This window comes from Styela clava, chromosome 1 (genome assembly GCF_964204865.1).
Source record: "Styela clava chromosome 1, kaStyClav1.hap1.2, whole genome shotgun sequence".
NCBI lineage: Eukaryota > Metazoa > Chordata > Ascidiacea > Stolidobranchia > Styelidae > Styela > Styela clava.
Window position 1 is genome coordinate 4,238,642 of NC_135250.1, and position 19,202 is coordinate 4,257,843.

The 19,202-nt window shown below is 36.7% G+C and overlaps 1 long non-coding RNA gene across 1 annotated transcript; it reads left to right on the plus strand.

The window, feature by feature from the left end:
* Positions 1–12,235: 12,235 nt before the first annotated feature.
* Positions 12,236–18,149, plus strand: LOC120325478 (uncharacterized). Its single transcript, XR_005567342.2, has 4 exons — positions 12,236–12,352; positions 13,977–14,123; positions 14,490–14,650; positions 15,031–18,149. It is a non-coding gene; the product is annotated as an uncharacterized LOC120325478 (long non-coding RNA).
* Positions 18,150–19,202: the final 1,053 nt, after the last annotated feature.

The following is a 19,202-nucleotide window of genomic DNA, read 5'->3' on the forward strand; positions in this document are numbered from 1 at the left end:
CAGGTATGTTTTGCAGTGTTCATTCAAAATATTATTGTCTCATTTATAGGTCCGTCGTTGGTTGCACAGATCACATCATAAGTTTTTTCACCTAATTTATTATAGAACCTCACGAGAACCCTATATATATGCGCCATGACCTACCCGCAGTCATATCCATAAGCTTATAACCTTTATAGCAGGGGTTCGGCGACCTACGATCCGCGGGCCAGTACATATTTTTTTTTGCTCCCGAAGTATGCGAACCAAGATGGCGGACATCGGGACGTAACATGGGTAACAGGTTAGGGTTAGGCGATAATTTGTTTCCAATTTTCCTTATTTTAGTCCTATTATCAGTTCGAAGACTAGCCAAGAGCCTCCCGTAGTATTTATACCTAAAATTATGGCCTAACCCTAACCTAGTACACATATTACATTCCGATGTCCGCCATCTTGGTTCGCATACTTCGGGAGCCCCCTTTTTTTGTAAGACGACTGAGTTGAGTTATCGCAGTCTTTGCGCGCTGTTTAAAATTCAAAACTTCTGATCTGTGGGAAAAAAATTGTAATTCATCGGCCATTCGGTAGGTTTTTAACTTTCCAAAAATATGTGCAGCCCGCCAAGACCTGGAGCCTTTAATTTTGGCTCGCGAGCGACAAAAGGTTGCCGACCCCTGTTTTATAGTTTATACAGTAATGACTATATTTGCGTTAGTTATTTGAAATATCGATTCATATTACTAGAATTTGATTAGAAAGGGATATTGCGTTTTCTATTGGTTTGGAAAATTTGAATTTCATGAGGCTATAATTATGATAGAACGTAAATTTGAATAATTTGACAAAATTTTCATTTTAAATACCATCACTCAATTTGATTGACGAAATAAACTACGTCCTCAATTGAAACGCAAATTAAAGCTATCTTCCGATGGTTATGTACGGGGTGACAGGTGAAAAAACATGTAATTTTACTTAGAAAGAAATAAGTTGAGCAAAGCGTCCTTGATTATTGAAACGTTTGGCTACAATCATACACAGACTGAAGTGTTCAATAGCTTTTCTTCATTATTGAAAAGCTTTTAAAAAATTTAGGAAGGGAGGGGGCGGGGAGCTTTGAAATTTCGCTAACGGATCCGGCCGGAAAACGTGAGTCTAAAAAGCTTTCCAAGCTACGAAAAATTGTTATGTATGATAAAGAAAAATTCTGGTATGATGCGACCTTGAAGAGCCCAAATCTTATTAATAAATGCAATTATCTCGTTTGGGTGAATCAGAAACTAGACATACGATCCAACTCCATTAATAAATAATCTCCTGTATAAGAGATATCACAGACATGGCCGGACGATAATTCTTCCGTTAAATGTAAGCTTATTGACAATCGATGCTTCGATTAGAATGGCGTCTGAAATTTACTCCACTAATGCCGCCATAAATAAACCATTTGACGAGACTGCTGCTGTGTTTACTATAACCAGTTTCTGTTGAAAATTTAGTTTGACGGGGTGACAGTGAAATACCGTCAAAAATTATCAACATCTTGTAAAAACATGCAATAACGGTGAAAAAAAACGTCAAAAACTACCAAAAACTGCAGAAATGTGGAAAAACAGTGAAAAGCCGTGAAAAATAATCAAAAACCTTGAAAACAGTGGAAAACATCAAATAAATTGATGAAACAGACATATGATATCCCAAACGCAATTGACGAGAGACCGTGAAATACCAACAAGTCGTCGTATATCCACGACACTATTATTACTGACTTCAACAGCAGATGATAAATCCCAAGTCGAGTGTCACTTAAAAATGATTAGATAAAGTCAAATCGAGTCAAATGAGCCCAATAATTAGGTCAAATCCATGTTGGTTCCAAAATAGTAAAGGTTAAGTAAATCGATGCTTCGATTAGAATTGCGTCTGAAATTTTTACCGCTAATGCCGCCATAAATAAACCATTTGACGAGTCTACAGCCGTGTTTACTTTTTTAGATCAGTTTCTGTTGAGAATTTAAAGATGATTTTAGCAAAATACCTCATTTTTTCCTCGTGTTCAATACCTCATGCAACGAAAATCACGTAATCACTGTAATCAACTATAGCAGCGATTCTCAACAGGGCCCCGTGGCCATCCCAAAGGGGCCACAATGCTGGGCGCAAAAACAGATTTCACTTTACAAGAAAACTCTCTTTCTTCCTATTTTCATTGCTCGATAAGGTTATTTTACAAGGTGTTTTTACTTTGTTGAGCATGAATTGTTTGAACATAATGGGATTTGGAATCTACCAATCAAAAAGCCACTATAAATACCACTAGAATAAGAAACAGGGGGGACATGATGCTGAAATCCTTTGGTTGGGGGCCACGAGTCGTAAAAGGTTGCTCCCACTGATTTATATTCTCAATTGCTCTGGCAATTTAGTGGTCGCCCTCAATCAACTTCGTTCAGATCAGTCAGTTTTCTATAAGTGAGTGTGTGTGTCTTTCTTTCGGGAAAATTTCCTTATTAAAATATCATTTGATTTCAGCAATATGGACGACAGGTACACACGCTTCATTTGCACTTAAAAATAAATAAGTCGATAAGCTGTGTTTATATTGATTTTGACGACCAAACAGATGTTTCTGATTTGATTAAATTTTAGGAGATTTGCGCCACTTTATCCGCTGTATATCGATCTATTTTGTTTGCCAAGGATGATGCAATTGGACAACGAATTACTATGAAGAATTGGTAAAATATACTGGAATTTTTATTGCGGCTTTCTGCTCGTTCATTCTTAACAGGGCTTCAAGCCCCGCGCCTACTAGCCGAGGAAGAATTTTTTCGTTCTTGAGAAGGACATGTATATACTTCATATTTGCTGCATTATTACTAATATTCCTTAGTTCTTCATTATTACAGTAATATCTAATTACACACACATTATAAACTACTTAAAACGTACAGAAGAGGGAATGCGACTTCTTTTAACATAACAATAATGGTAATCATTTTCATTATTTCCTTTGCAAAAATTTTCTGTGAAGGGTGCGTACGGCGTGTTACGATTTGTGGGGGCTGCCTTATATATGCGAATTTTCACGAATTCACCGTTTTCAGGGCGTCGACTTTTATGCGAGGATTATTTTTATTTGGAAGGACCGGAACCTTTACCAAGAAAATATACCCCATGTCCATAGGTTTCAGTCCCTTTACACTACTTGATGTAAAGTAGGCGAACAAAATTAGTTACCTCCATATTGGTACACGCTTATGGAGAGCCCTGGAACTTCTCAGATTTTGCATTGTTTAACCAATTTATTTCAATCTGGCATGGAGTTTGAACCCCAGATACGTAATTTGCGATGACGTCACAGTTAAGTCTATTAACCGGAAAGATTAAAAACATAGATTGGTCATCAGGGACATTCTTCCTCATCAAGACTAATTTGATTATGGTAACTATTATTTCTGATCGTATATCGACACGGTTAATTCTTATATACTATCAATAAGTAATTGTTAACTATGTTTTGTAAGAGCGTTAGTTTCCTAACTTTATTATTGTCCACCCATTGGACTCCTAGGAACAAGCGTCATTGTTATGGATTGACGTTTAATATTGGTATCGAAATAATTGGTCGAAATAAATCCAAGCGCCCGAGTTATTCCACACTTCGAGATTCGGTGTCGGATTTTTGAATCTGGAGTCGGTGTTATGTTTGAAAAATTCAAAATCGGGTATCGAAAAGAATTTTTTGACTTCATTTCTGTGCCTGCAGCGCAACGTATTTGGTCGATCACACTTCTCTATGTTAAATTTTTAAAACCCCGTCGAACTGCGTTTCGAACTGCAATGCGTATAGTTCCTATTGAACGTGGCGTCCATATTAGGAACAAAAGATAAAACTTAGAGATAGGGCATTAGGGACATTCTAAATTAAATATGGAAGCTATTGCAATCTGTCTGAGCTAATATCAACATGGTTAATCCTTTTATACTATCAATAAATAATAGGTAATTCAACCAAAATTCTAACTTACCATCAATTAGCCATCGGATCATTTTAAAATAAATGCGACCAAATATAGGATATTGATGTGGGATGTTTTCGTGAGCAATTTTATCGCCAGTTCACACCTTGTGTGAATAATGATGCAAATTAGTTGTAATTACGGTGAAATTTATATTAAACTTACTGAAATTTTTTTGATATCTTTGCATGAGAAGGAGAATTGACTCAGGAATGCTATTAATTTATGCAGCAGCTGGCGATATCGTTACTTGCTTATGTAACAGATAGTACGCCGAGGTCATGTAAAGGGTGCCCATAAATTTCCTTTACAGTTTCAATTTTGTTATGAAGTCAGTTCTCAATATACAGGGTGTCCATAAAGTCCCTTCACAATTTCAATTTTGTAATGAAGTCAGTTCTCAATATATTTCAACCGGATTTTTTTTTTATCAGTAATTGTTCAAGTATTTTCACTCCATTTATTACATCTGTGAGGGATCCGCAATTTTAAAAATGTTTAAGACTTTATGCACAATTTGCGTATTACTTCAAACCAGTAAGGTTTATATAAAAACACAAATAGATATCAAATATATCGTATTTTGTGCATGTACGGTACTCTATTCTTTCGTTTTAAAACACACAACAAGCGCTGCACGAAACTGGTTCGAGGCTATTTTTTGGGGTATGTCATTAAATTCATGCAACATCAGACGCGATCGACTACTCGCGAAGTGGCGATCCACGTGTTGGCCACTTATGGTCTATATATGTATATTGCTTGAATATTAGCAAATGATTATTAGGTTTGTCACTATTAATGAACTTGCTACATTTCAAAGATCATTTTGTTTTGGCAGTATGAGCTATGCTAGTATTTTATTTATTGATTTATATATATTTATAGTCTACTCTATACAATTCGGGCAACTGAACTATTGCACGAGGGTTTCTCGAACCTCTGGAATGTTCCATTGGGCTTCTGTTTCATTCAACAGACTGAAAACAATTATGTTAGACAAATGTAACTATACAGCATTTTAGTAAGAGAGCAATTAGGTGGAAAAGGTAACACAATAAGACCAATGCAAAATCTTTATTGCGCGATCAATCCCATGCCAGACTCGACTATTAATTTAATTTATTCACTGTGAGCCATGCCCTTCATGTATCGTCTTATTTATAAATAAATGCATCATTAACTCATCTTGACTCCGGGTTAATCCTATGTCTATTAACACGTCTGATTGGTGAAGAATGACGCTCTTGTGGTCGAACCTTAGTGTACTCACTTATATGGATAGAGAGATACTAACGTGGGAATTTGGTACCAATACCAGAAACATGCAATGTCGGTGTGCGACCACTATTGACCCCATAACTGAGCGCTGACCCCAATTTTTAAATACGATAAACTTTAAATACATTTAAACTGAATTTTTCTTAAATGGTTAAAATGTAGTATTGAAACAAAGAGACGAAGCCAGACCAGGTTGAATGCAAAACTGTAATTTTTGTACGTTCCATTCTAACTACATATTAGCTCGATTATGAGGGAATAAACACTATCTAAAAACTCCAGAATACACATTGAAAGTTACGCCAACGATTAAAAACAGAAGTTTTTTCGCAGTTGAATGCTATCGTTTAGGATTAAAAACAATTGCACCAAATTCCTAATACAATTTGCAAAATATTTTTCACAGTGGTCCTAATGGACAATATTCAAAAATGATGTTGGGGATAACGCAAACTATGAGGAATACCGAAACGTAATTTATTACCCAATACAATTCGAGACGTACATCATCAAAGGGAAAAATGGCGCTCCAGAAGTATGTGTATAAATATGGAGGTAACTAATTTTGTTCCCTTACTTTACATCAAGTTGTGTAAAAGGACTGGAACCTATGGGCAGGAGGTATATCAACTTGGCTAACACAGACAGTCCTCGAACTTGTAATAGTACTAAAATAAGGAACCTAATCCTAACCTGGTACACATACTACGGGAGTACCAACTAGAAACTCCAAATATTGTCGTTAACTGTTTTCTTAACTGAACAATGATGTCACCAAATATGACGTAATGAATTGTCAACACCAATTCCAAATTGAATCATGATCACAAGTTAAAAACCATCGCCTCATATATAAGTTCAATTCAAATGTGAAATTAATGAGGTTGAGAGTTCAGACAGCAGCCAACTGTTGACAAATAGTCTGGCATATTAAGAACAGCGATTCTTTCATCGATGCGTTGGGTCCCGAGGGTATGACATGGTTTATAATTAGATTTGATGAGCAGACCTTATCTCCTTATCTTTCATTTCAAATTTGATATAATGTGTATCGTGATTAAGTAAAATCGTTTGACCCTAAGTATAGCTGGGCGTTTTCGAATATCTGATCACATATTTTTTTCGAATCGAATCTCGAACACTTGAAATATACGTAGTTGTATTGATTGTTTGGTGCTCCCGAAGTATGCGAACCAAGATGGCGGACATCGGAACGTAACATGGGTAACAGGTTAGGGTTAGGCGATATTTTTTTCCAATTTTCCTTATTTTAGTCCTATTATCAGTTCGAAGACTAGCCAAGAGCCTCCCGTAGTATTTATACCTAAAATTATGGCCTAACCCTAACCTAGTACACATATTACATTCCGATGTCCGCCATCTTGGTTCGCATACTTCGGGAGCCCCGATTGTTTTATTGCAATGAGTCCTTCAGACACATAAATTAGTGAAATCACGTAATCTATCACTCAGACAGTTCGCTGAGTGTCACACAAGTAAGTAACATGTTCCTTCAATGACTCACTCGGACGAAAAGAGTCAGAATTGTAATTTTAAAATTTGACATGAATAAAAAAACATGTGGGATTCATCTCGACCTTCGGGCTGACCAAAAAAAAAAAGATGAGGGCGATTCAAAAGTTTTGACTGAGCCGATTCCAATAACCCACTTTGAGATCCGATTCGAAACGCCCATCCTTAAGCCAGAGTTTGTGACGGCTAATCTTGATTTGCGTTTAAAAGTAGACCATTGTCCACCTTTTATCACATGCCCATCATCTAACCCAGTGTTTAATAAATAGGGTAAGCAATAGAGAAGGTGCCAAAAAAATTTCGCGCGATTTTATAGTAATAACAATTGTTAGTTTGAATGAATTTTATTGTATGATAAATGAGAACTACAAGCACACCAAGAACTATTAATAAATAAAGACAAAGAAAATTTTAATTGTTTGGATACCCAGTAGTACACGATAAGGCAAGCTATCAATCGAGATTCAAGTTTTTTTCTTTTGATGTAGTTAGTTTGATTTTACCTAAAATAAATAAAATCTAAATGAAGACGAACATTGGCAACTTTGTGACGTCTTTTTGTCTAGAATGTGGACCGCTAACAAACAACACGGAGGTGGACAAAATATTGTATGACATTCCGTTTCTTTCCCACCGAACAAGTATATGCACAATCCATTTTCACGATTTTGAAAATTTTTGATAAGGAAAGATATTTTCTGTTACATTGCGAATTGCAACCTCGCAAATCATCAAATATTATACGCCTGTCACCCGACTCTAATTGCAATATCTATTTCAATTTCAGAATTCATTTTTCAGTTTAATTTTTGGACACCTCATTAAACATTCATATTTTCCTTATAGGCTCAAAATTTATTTCTAAAATTAAGATGAAAACGCAAAAAACGGGAAGAAATTAATTTCACGTAATCAATAAAAGCCAGACTAATTAAACATTTGGTCTTTAGATTGGCATCTGACCTTTTATATAATGATTTTAAATGCGAACGCTTTCGCAGCCGACTGTTGAAAATTTAGGTTAATTTATTTTCTTTTAACACTGTCATTTCAAGCGTTGGATTTATAAACACAGCTCGGGTCGACGTATTCGTTCAAATTCAAATTTTTTTTTTTGCGACTTGATATTGTGACGATTTTAAATTAAATTATCGCTCCGTGGGTTTGTAGGTTTTCCTTATATTTTGTTCAATGATAATTACTGAAGACATCTTCACGAAATGATCAGGATACCTCAAATTTTTGGGAACTTTCCATAGGAGTTTCATAAAAAATATCAGATGTTTCCATTCGATCTCCCAACTATAATTTTTATTAATAGAATCGACCCAGCACAAGAAAACACGCACTCACTCAGAAGCAAAGAATACTGATCCCTTAGCAAAGTTACGGGCGGTCCAGTGCGGAATTTAACGTTAGTCTAGGTATGCTGAAGCCTTGAGGCCCCGACGTTTAATTTTTAAATTGTAAAGGCTTACTCCAAAATAAGACCGGTTTAAAATTTCATAAAAATGATAATTGTTAACGTTTCGCGAAATTTAACATTTTATTTATGACGCTCTGTCAAATTTATTATACACACGTCATAATGGATTATTTATGACGTCATTGTTAGAGGAGCCTGGCAAATGGCATAGCCAAGGACCTCCCATTGTCTAAAATTAAGACCCTTAAATAAGGGCCTGTGGCGACATCTAGAGCAGGTCTACTCAACTATTTTTACCGAAGATCAGCATAAAAAATTTAAAAAATATTTGGGTCCAGATATTATATTTCGACATACTTAAACACGCACTTCCTCGGCCGACTAATGATTATTAGTTAATCAAGATTGTTTATTATGATAGTTCTTTTCATTTATATTTAAATCTATACAAGTGATTTTTTCGAAGAAAACTTCAAAAGTGGGGCTTATGATCCAAAATAAAGAATTAGGTGCGGTCCGAATCGAATACCCGAAAGGTCCGGATTCGGACCGCGCTCCGCCAGTTGAGTAGCCCTGGTCTAGAGTACCATCCACTACAATCAAATTATTTCAATGACTCAAGCTATCTTCAATAGGTTTGTGGCCCATTTGAAAATGTTCCTGTGGCCTAGAAGTGGCCATGGCCCACCGGTTGAGAACCAGTGTACTACAACCGGGTTTCTCTAACTGGGGCCCGCGGACCCCCCGGTCCGTGACAACTGCAGAGTGGGTCCGCAACGACATGAAAAAAGTCTGATCGATATTTAATGATTGATTTCAATTTAAGAGAAATTGCATATTTTTGGTTGAGCGTTGCGGACGGATATCATTGCTGTCAGAAAAGGCAATTAAAATCCTTTTGCAACGACCTACATTTGTAAAGCAGCATTTTCACTCCTATAAATATGATGACAAAATGCAGGTCGAGACTTGTCGTCCGATCTATGAGTTTGCTTGTCACAAATTGCTCCGAAAATCGAAAAATTGTGCAGTGAAAAGCAACCCAATTCATTACATTAATGTCGTTTGTGTTGTGTTGTGAATGGGGCTGGGCATTTCGAATCGAATATTCGAATCGAATCGAATAGTAAATTATTCGAATCGGTTCAGACTGGAATTTCGAATCGCCGCCATCTTGTTTTTATCTTTCCGCTAATGGTCGAGGTGAATTCCCCAATTTTTTTTTCATTGAAGTCATATTTTTTCAACGAAATTCTTACATATGACTATTTTCTGTAGTAATTATTGATAAAACGTGTTTGTTATTCTGTGTGAACGCTCAGTAATCTATCTGAGCGATTTATTCTATGTCTTGGGTAATTCATTTGTTGAGAGGACCAATTACTATGATAAAGTCGCTTATTTTCAAGTATTCGAGATTCGATTCGATTCGAAAAAATTATTCGATTCGATTATGAAATCACAAGGTATTCGAAAATGCCCAGCCCTAGGTGAATGAAACATTATCTTTACTCGTTGGTTAGGCACTGAAATTGATACGGCGAAGCGTGGGGTCAAAATTAGAATTCTCAAATAGAGGTCCGCGGCCCAAAAAGTTTGGGAAACTCTGTACTAGATAATGTATCTAACACTGTCAGGAATAAAACCACAGCGGGTCATGGTGCATCGTTTCTGTAGTGTTTATTTATTAAGAATAAACAATTGAACAAAAGATCAATGCTCAAATATATGGACACAAAGTAGGTATGTAATCTGCCACAGGAGTCTACCGCAGTACCGTACCACAGCTGACCAGCAAAAATCAAATTACGCGAAAGATGAATCGCCACAGGAAACGTAATTTTTAAATGTGATAACGTGATCGCACACAAAAAGCGAATTTTTCACAACAAGAGGAAGAAAAATAAATTAACAGGAACGACAACAATATAACGAGAATATCGGTCAGAGACCGAAGACTTATCGATCGAAAGTTAGGGGATCCAAAACAGCGGTCTTACTCCATAGTGACACCTTGTGTCCCATCCTTAATTAATTAATAACTCGCTAATTATACGACAAAATCAATAGGCTTCTGGTCCGAGATCTGATGAATGCACATGCAAAATTTGGAGCAGATTCATTCTCGCTTTCGTGAGATATCGCGTGCATCTAACAGACAGACAGACAGACAAATACCTATCAGCATACTTATCGATTAAAATCGACAAGTAATAAAAAAGCGATCAATATGTACATTCCGTGTCCACACACGAACTAAATAAATCTTTAGGACAGTGGCGGGTAAGGTTTTTGAACCAAGTGCCAACAATTTCACGCACCTCGACTGGTAAGTGTGACGTAGAAAGTTACATTTTATCAATATGAAGTGTCACAATAGAAAACAACAAAACCTCATGCTAAAACTAAATTTAATCGCAATTTCAGCAAATTCGTTGGGCCATTTTTTTCTTTAGCTAAAACATCAAAATTTGGTTTTAGTTTATTAGTAGCAGCATCAGGCGGGCCAGTTTGAATTACCCAACTGGCCGAATTTGGTCTGCGGACCGTAGTTTGCCCATGTCCGCTTTTGGAGTTTGTCAGCGCAAGACAATTTGGCGTGACCTCGCCATCTAGCGGTGGTTCACGAATACAACAGATTAGCGAACGGCGGGCTTTTCTAATTTTCAAATCGCGGTTAGTTGTTGTTGAGTTCTGGCGAATTAGCTTCCCAATGTTGCAGTGTTCCACGTTATATGGCTGTGACTTGAAGCTTGTGGACTCTGATATCTATAAATTTTGAATCGAAGTTTTTTGAAAATGTATTTTCTCTTGTATTTGGATGGTTTACAATCAGCTATGTTTACCCATTTTAAGCAACAGATGTGTTGTTTACCCGTTCTTGGTCGATTTTGCGTAGATTGGTCGGTCCGAACATTCTAGAAACCTGCTTTGGGTGATTATCAGGGTAATCAACGCTGAGTCCGCGTCGGTTTGGAAAGTGTCAGTCAGACAGCAGTGCGTGAGTTGTCAACAGATTTTATGTCGCAAAAGTGTGCAAGTTCACTTGTGGCAATTTTAAGGCGGGTGTATCAGTGTATGGAGGTAAATACTGAAGATATCTCGCATTGAATACAGGCAAGTGATGTTAAGATAGATTTTTATAGCAATATGTATAACAGAGATACCTTAGCTTACTTAGTTCAGTGGTGAGTATTGAAAACTTTGATTTTGGCATATGGTTGAAAAGACTGATCTTTTGTACATAGCCCCCTTCAACGCTCAAAATAAGAAAATTAGTATTTTTTCAGTTAGCGTTTGGGTTAGAAATGCAGGTTGCGCTGGAAATTCAAAATATTAAATTATTCCTAACCCCAATCACAACGGGATAATCACTAAAGTTGTCATTTTTGAAACGTGGCGGGGGTGATTCGCCCCACTCGTACTCGTACGTACAGGTTATGAGGCCCCACTCGTACAGGGCTTGGTCGTGTATTCCCGTTGTTCCGATAGGTTTTTTTCGTGCGTTTAGGTTTTTTATTCGATTAATATATATCATAATCTGACATGCTTAGCGCTGAGCGTCAGTTCCGGTGTCATTCATAACGTTTCGAATTCATACCGGTACATTTTTTGAGAATTTTTTGCGTAGACTTTGACTTGTCGTTAATGTCAGATCCAATGCTTACTATAAACAATTCTTAATTTTTGTAAATATGTTAGTGCTCACGGAATTTGCAAGATGCGAAAATGGTTTACATCGGTATACCTTGCCTCTCGATTTTGTCTTTTTTTCCTGGAGTAATCAACGCAGGCGCGCGTGCGAGATCACCTGATGTGTGACGTCACGAGGCGTTGTCTGGCGCGAACAGTTCTGAACTTCTGTTACTAATCGTTCATTTTTCAGTTGGTTTTATCCTGAGTAATCCTCAACTACACTAGCGATAAGCAAGAATTGAATATCTATGTTGGTACATATTGCAGTGATTTTGTAACTTATGGTATTTATTGTTTCAGATTTAATAAATATTTACTATAACTTCACGAAGTTAACCGTATTCGAAGAGATAATATAACTGGCAGAAGACAACGACTAGAAAATGAGGAGAATACTTCGAATAACTAAATGGTTAGTAATATCAGTTTTATTATGTTTATTGTTAACTGACATTGGTCGACACGGGGGTTAGTGTTTAAGCTTGTTTTCTATCACACTGCAAATATCCTGCGGAATTGCGTGGGCGTAGAGCCGCCGTCGCTCCAGGAGTGTGTGTACCAATATGGAGGTAACTAATTTTGTTCGCCTACTTTACATCAAGTTGTGTGAAAGGACTGATTTTCATGGACAGGGGTTATATTTCACTTGGCTAACACAGACATTCCCCAAACTCGTCATAGAACTAAAATAAGGAATATCTGAATAAAATTATGGCCTAACCCTAACCTGGTACACACACTACGGAAGTACCGAGCCGCCGGACTTTGCAGAATACTTCATGTAACGGCCAGGGTTGCCAGACCCCAGCGATAAAAAAAGCCTGAAAAAGCCAACAATTTTACTAAGTACAAAAGCCCCATGATTTGTCAGATTTTAAACCATTAGTAACGTACTGATGATGATGTGAAGCCGTCAGTTCATTCAGTGAGGCACACAAATAGAAAGTAAAGTTCCTATAGAACTGTAGAAAGTAAAATAAATAACAAGCGGACAGCTTTATTTTACCATTCAATATATACAATACAGGGTGCCGCTTCAGTCTGTCAATATGTAATATACCTACATGTTTCTACTTAAAACTTGTGATATACCTTAAAAAATTCTCCCTATATCGTACTTTACTATTGAATATTTTTTTACTTTTAAAATTTATAAACCATCAATTTTATTAAAAAATTATCTAACCCCCTGCCGCTCACAGGTGGACCACTGATATCTAATTCAGCAATTTTAGCGTAGTTAATCACATCGTTACTGCAATTGCAGAATTAAACTAAAGCTCACATAATCCATATCGGGCCCAATGAAAATTAAGTTATACAACTATTTTTTGGAAACAGAACGTAAAACTGACGAAATAACACGCAAAATTATAAAAACGAGGCAATGTTTACAACCCTGCTTGAACATCTGTCTGAGCAGCTGCAGAAACTACAATTATTTCTTATTGGGTATGGTTAAAGAGTTAATGTAACAAACAAGGAAATCGATGCCCCAGAAAAATTCTTAATGTTAAGTAGCTAATAAGTACAGGTAATAGGCTATTTATTGTTCGGTTTATACACACTAAATATTGTATTTCATATGATTTTAATAATAGACTTGAAAAAGCCAAAAAATGCCAAGAAGCCAAACGGAAATTCTGACGCTTAACGCGTTTGAAAAAAGCCAAAAATGGCAAATTTGGCGTTAAAAAAGCCAATATGGCAAAACCGGGTAACGGCAGTTTTTCTTTCAAGTCCCTCCACGCGTCGGAATTTCTCATGCCCACCCTAGACTGGTAACCGATGAGGGCCGTATAGCTGGATTTAAAGTCGTACTATTGCTTTACTCGCCGGAAAATGCAAAAAATCCATAACTCGCTTAGTGAATATTTATGTACTTTTTTGATCAAGTGATATTATTTTCTATTGGAACTTATTTACAAATCTAAGCAACTACATTTAGTATCCACTCTGGTGCTGCAAGCATAATACCGTTCGTCAATATCTAACGAATAATATTTGTTATGAATAATACTTCCAACATTTCACAGAAAGCGTAAAAGATCTTGAAAACGAACGAACGAAAAGAAAAGCTTCAATGACCAAACAATCGCCAGCTTTGTCACAATATTATTCCCGCCTTTGGATGCACTTCGAAAAATTGTGCTCAAGAAGACTTGGGCATCTACCTAAAACAGGTAATCATTTTGAGAAGACCTACTGCTAATTTATTTATTTCATTTTGTTGAGCCTTTTTTGACTACGCAAATAATTTATTTAAAGTTTGCAGTACAGTATTGTGTTATAAAAGCAGTTACTGTTGTATGTAATTCTGAAAAGTATCCGACGACTAGTTACTGACGCACAATTGCAAATTCTGTCGTATATTATATCACCCTCAATAGATTACGGCAGATCACGGAATAGCAAAAAGTACTTTTTTAACCAGGCTTTCAGTCACTTGCACCTTGACCGTGTTACGCTAACCGAAATAAAGTGCGCTCTTCGCCACTAGTGAAAAGTATTACGGCGAATCCTACATAATTTTCTGTTTTTATTTGCAGTCGAAGTGTATCACGTAAAATTTGAATCACCAACGGTCGATGGCATCAATTTGGAGAATGCTCGAAAAAATATCAATTCGATGTATTAACTTCGTAAAAACGTAACATCGATGCAAAATTCGAACGTCGAAAAAGACGGGCGACGACATCAACCAGCTAAGGTAAGGGCACAATACTCACCATTTGGGTAATGCTCAAAAAACTCTCATCGGTGTGTCATAGTCTCAATGTTGTCAAATAATATTATATTGGGTGCTTTCAAGCTGGCGTTCAGAACAAGGCCATAGTGAAGAACCAGTTGAATTGGATAAATATTACCTAAAATTTTAATGGTCAGTTGGAGGTATACTAGGCATGAGCATGAACTTAAAATGACCTCTATACCCCTTCGTACTGTCTTTGTTAATTCATGAACACGTCATGTTAGACCCTGGTGACCAGACTCAAATTACTTCAATATATCCGAGTGTCATAGTTTGTGTTCATGTTTATTTTTAATACATTCGAATGTCATATAACTCGTGTTCATGTTCATTTTTAGGTCAGCGACTGAAATCGTTTACGTTTTGACTAAGTGGAACATATAGCCGGCGAAACTTCTTTACGCGGCCAGCAAGAGACTTCGTATCCCATTATTTTTGAGATTGTTTATGAATGGCGGAATGGGTCAATTACGGGTTAAAAATATTCATCGAAAAATGACTCTTGAGAAGAAATATATTTACAGTTGCTTGCCGAATGGACGATCTTTCGAAACATATCGAAATCACAAGCAAACGTTATTCCCAACGACCCCTTCCGTGGGAAAGATTTGTGCATATTTGTACAAGAACTAAGTATATGGGAATTACGCAATTATCGAACACTAATGATGACAATGATCTCTCATTCGGATCAGGTACTGATGTGATCAGTTTAATATAACGATGTGCAGAACAAAATTCAGCACACAGCTGACGAAGGACGAATGCAGGAACATCGAGTGCCAAAAATTGTGCACAACTATTGGACATTAAGAATTACGACGATCTCGCCTTCGGGGTCAGGTGCTGCGGTAGCAGTTTAAACAAATTACGTTGTGCAGAAGAAAATTCAGCTATCAGATGATCACTTGCAAACTCAACTTCGAGTTACCAACAGATAACATCACTTATGAACAATAAAGACTGACAATGATCTCTCCTTCGTGATCACGTACTGCTCTTAGCAGCTTTTACAAATAACGAACGCTGTGCAGAATATTGCAAAATCAACTACGAGTTGATGAAAACTTTAATGACTGTGTGAGTCATTAAAGAGTCGAGAGTCTCCATCAGTTTACGTTAGACAGTTACGTTAGTTAGGCAGTGTAGAGTCCCTGATCTTTTTGTACGCACCCTTCATGTAGAATCAGGGCCATCGGGCGAAGAGAGAAGTGCGAAGGGAGCGAAGATGTGAAGATAGGACACTTCGCTAGAGGATCTTCACTTGTATGGTACTATAAATCTTTTTTCGTCTGTCGATTCATTAGTTAGACAGCAAGGGATGACTAGATAGGGTTCGACGGACAAATCTAGTTTAGGATTTGATGCTGGAGAATGTCTCTTTTCCCCAGGCATTCTTGATAAAATGCATTCTTGCCTTCAATGATTTTGAAATAAGTGGATTATTCTGTGCTAATAGTAGCACCGATGATAGCTCTTCATGAGCGTTTTATAATACGTGGATAAATTAAATTCTTGTGGGAGTTCATCGCCAGTTTGTTATATTGATCCACTTTATATGGCCTTTGACGAATTGTCACAATTTGTCGATGCCAGTTTTGAATACTGATTGAGATAGAGAAATAACCATTTTTTTCTTTTAATTAATAATTCCGAAACCTTTCTGTAATTTATCAATTTTGAGAAAGAAAAAAAATGCTCCGTAAATTTGTCTGGCCAAGTTACTGAAAGAAGGGTTTCGGCTAGGCTTAAATACTGCACTGTGATGTATCTTTTCTTTAGTTAGATAGGGTCTTAGGTTATTATTATTATTATTATCACTTAGAGAGGGAATAAGCTTTAAGTCTCGTAAATTAAATCGGCCACCCTCATGGAGCATTTATTCATCGGATACAGAGGCATAGCTTCTTGTAATCATATTTATTTGGTCGAAACTTTTAGCTTTTTCCCACCTTGCATGCTAGGCTATAACACAGGCGTCCCTCAAATTGAGGGACAGAAGCAGACGAAAGACATCGGAAGGTACATTAGATCCTCTGGTGCAATGAATGACAATAAATTTCAATATTTCAATTTTAACTGAATGAAATAAGTTTGAAAAACAATTTTAAACCCTTTCGTTCGGTTGTTTTGAAATTGAGGTTCAATTTAATGTCATTGGTCATTATTGCACTTTGAGGCAAAGTCTTGGTTTAATGTTGACTATGGATTCAGTCTGAAGCCAAGAGTCAATGTTGCCAAGCCCGGTAGCACTAAGCTACTGGTAAGGTAGTTAGACTAAGGTAAATCGTAGTTGAGGACTTTGCATTGTAGCACATACAAATTGTTCGACTTGGCAATATTTTGAACTTACCTTGATTAGAGCAATCGTGCGCCAAAGCAAAGTCCTCTGCTATGCCTTGTAGATGTTGCCTTGGGTTTTCGGCAACGTAGGGTTTTGTAGGCCGGTCAGCTTCCAGCTTCATTGAGTTTAGTACGGCATTTATGAACGGACTCGAGACTGCAATATTTGAGTCGCTGTTATAAATGCAGGGGGAGATAACGTCCGCGCTGCGACCCAGATAGCCTAAACCCCCCTGGTGCTTGCACCATTTAGTTCAGATTTCGTCCGCGCAGAATTCGATACAGATTTGGTTAGTAAAAGCTGACCTTAAGCAGGTTAGAATATTATAGGGAGCGTTCCGTGTTTTGCAATATTTAGACCAGGACGGCGCAGAATAGATTTTGTAAAACCAGGGACAAACGTTTGTGTCGCTGGGATGTTAAGGCGGGTGGTTGGGAACGGTTGAATAGTTAGTTCTTTAGCTAGGGTTAGGTTAGGTAGAGTTAAGGGTGAAAGGTCATTATCACTCGCACTGTTGTCCTCTCTTGAGACTTCAAGTTGGGTTTGATAATTCACTTTTTCACGGTGATAGGAATGCATAGGGAGAACAAATGATGTAACGGTTCCCAGATATCTTGTCTGGGAATTGAAACTCTTTTCCTTCTCGTTGACTTTTAGGCCATAGATTGTGCAGATTTTATTTTTGTACTATGGTTTTGCTTATGTGGCAACACCATATTTATACTTTATAATGCCGTGCAGTCAAATGCAAGGCATTCGTGTTTTTTCGTTGTAATTTGCCTTGAGAGGCAAAAATCATATTCATGTCGTGCGAATATATCGCCAGACATTTTTTTCATCTATTTCCTTTCCCAGTGGTTCAATTGCCTTCAGCGGCATAAACCATGTTTATGTACCACAGTGTCGTGCAAATCAAATGCAAGACATCCATCTGTTTTCCTTTTTTTTGTATACCATTGCCAATTGCTTAGCGGCAAAATGTTTTAAGGTGCCATATTGTCGTGCAGTAAAACGCAAGACATCTATATGTAGTGCCTTGCAAGCCATTGTACGACGTTACCTATTTTTACATTTTTTCGTCGTTTTATTTCTACGCAATTTTTCCTAGAGTGATATTTGCATTTTATATTTGTTTCTGTATATTCAATCATTTTATGAACTAACACTGTTTTCATATTTTCAGATATCAACTACAGAAGATGGATATTAGTTATTTTATATGATATTTGCGAAACCTGGACTCATTTCGGCTAAATCATTAAAAAAGACTAGACGCACACATGTAGCGCCTTGCAAACTCTTGTACGGCATTACTTATTGATTGCTACATTATTAGCTATCTTTCTTTTTGTTGAAATGTACTTTTGTAAAACGGTCATTTTCCATTCTAACACTGTTCTCATATTTTCAGATACTAACCACAAAAGATGGATGTTAGTTTATTTCAATTACTTTTGCTGAAGGGTCAAATCAATTCGGCAAATTTATACTCCCCTACTCAATCCAATTAAATAATTACTACCAATTTTTTAGTTATTTTTCATCTATTTTGGCCAAAATATCAACTCAATTCGGCTAATTCATAGGAAGACCAAAGTATTCATTTTTAATCTAAAGCCAATATTTTACATAAGGTAAGTCTGTAGCCACAAATTGTTATTTTATAATATGAAACTTTTTTAAAATTAAATTTGTCAACTGATTCGGCCCTGAATAAGTCAAAATTGAATCCCAGTATTCCTAGCCTGAAAACAGATCGTGAAATTGAACAAAATTTCATCACTCTACTAAAATTTCATTTTGATTACGCAGAACCATCGATGGGCTAAGTTTCTTGCCACTGATGCGATAAGAGTAACCTTGGAATCGAAAAAGTACTATGTGCGATTTTGCCATTTTTAATTTTAGTTATAATTAAATGATAAAGTTTAAACGTAGGTACCCTCCTGCATTCGGCCTTATCTGAGCTAATTTGTATCGTCATTTCCAATTTTTCAAATTTTCAAAAATTTGTGAAAAAGCAACCACCTTGAACTTGCATAACCTTACACAAGGTATTATAAATATCCGAAAATGAAGATGGATACAGTTCTTATATTTTCCATCAACACTTTAACCCTGGTTACTATTACTATTCGAAAAAGTCAGCAAACTTCAATAACCATA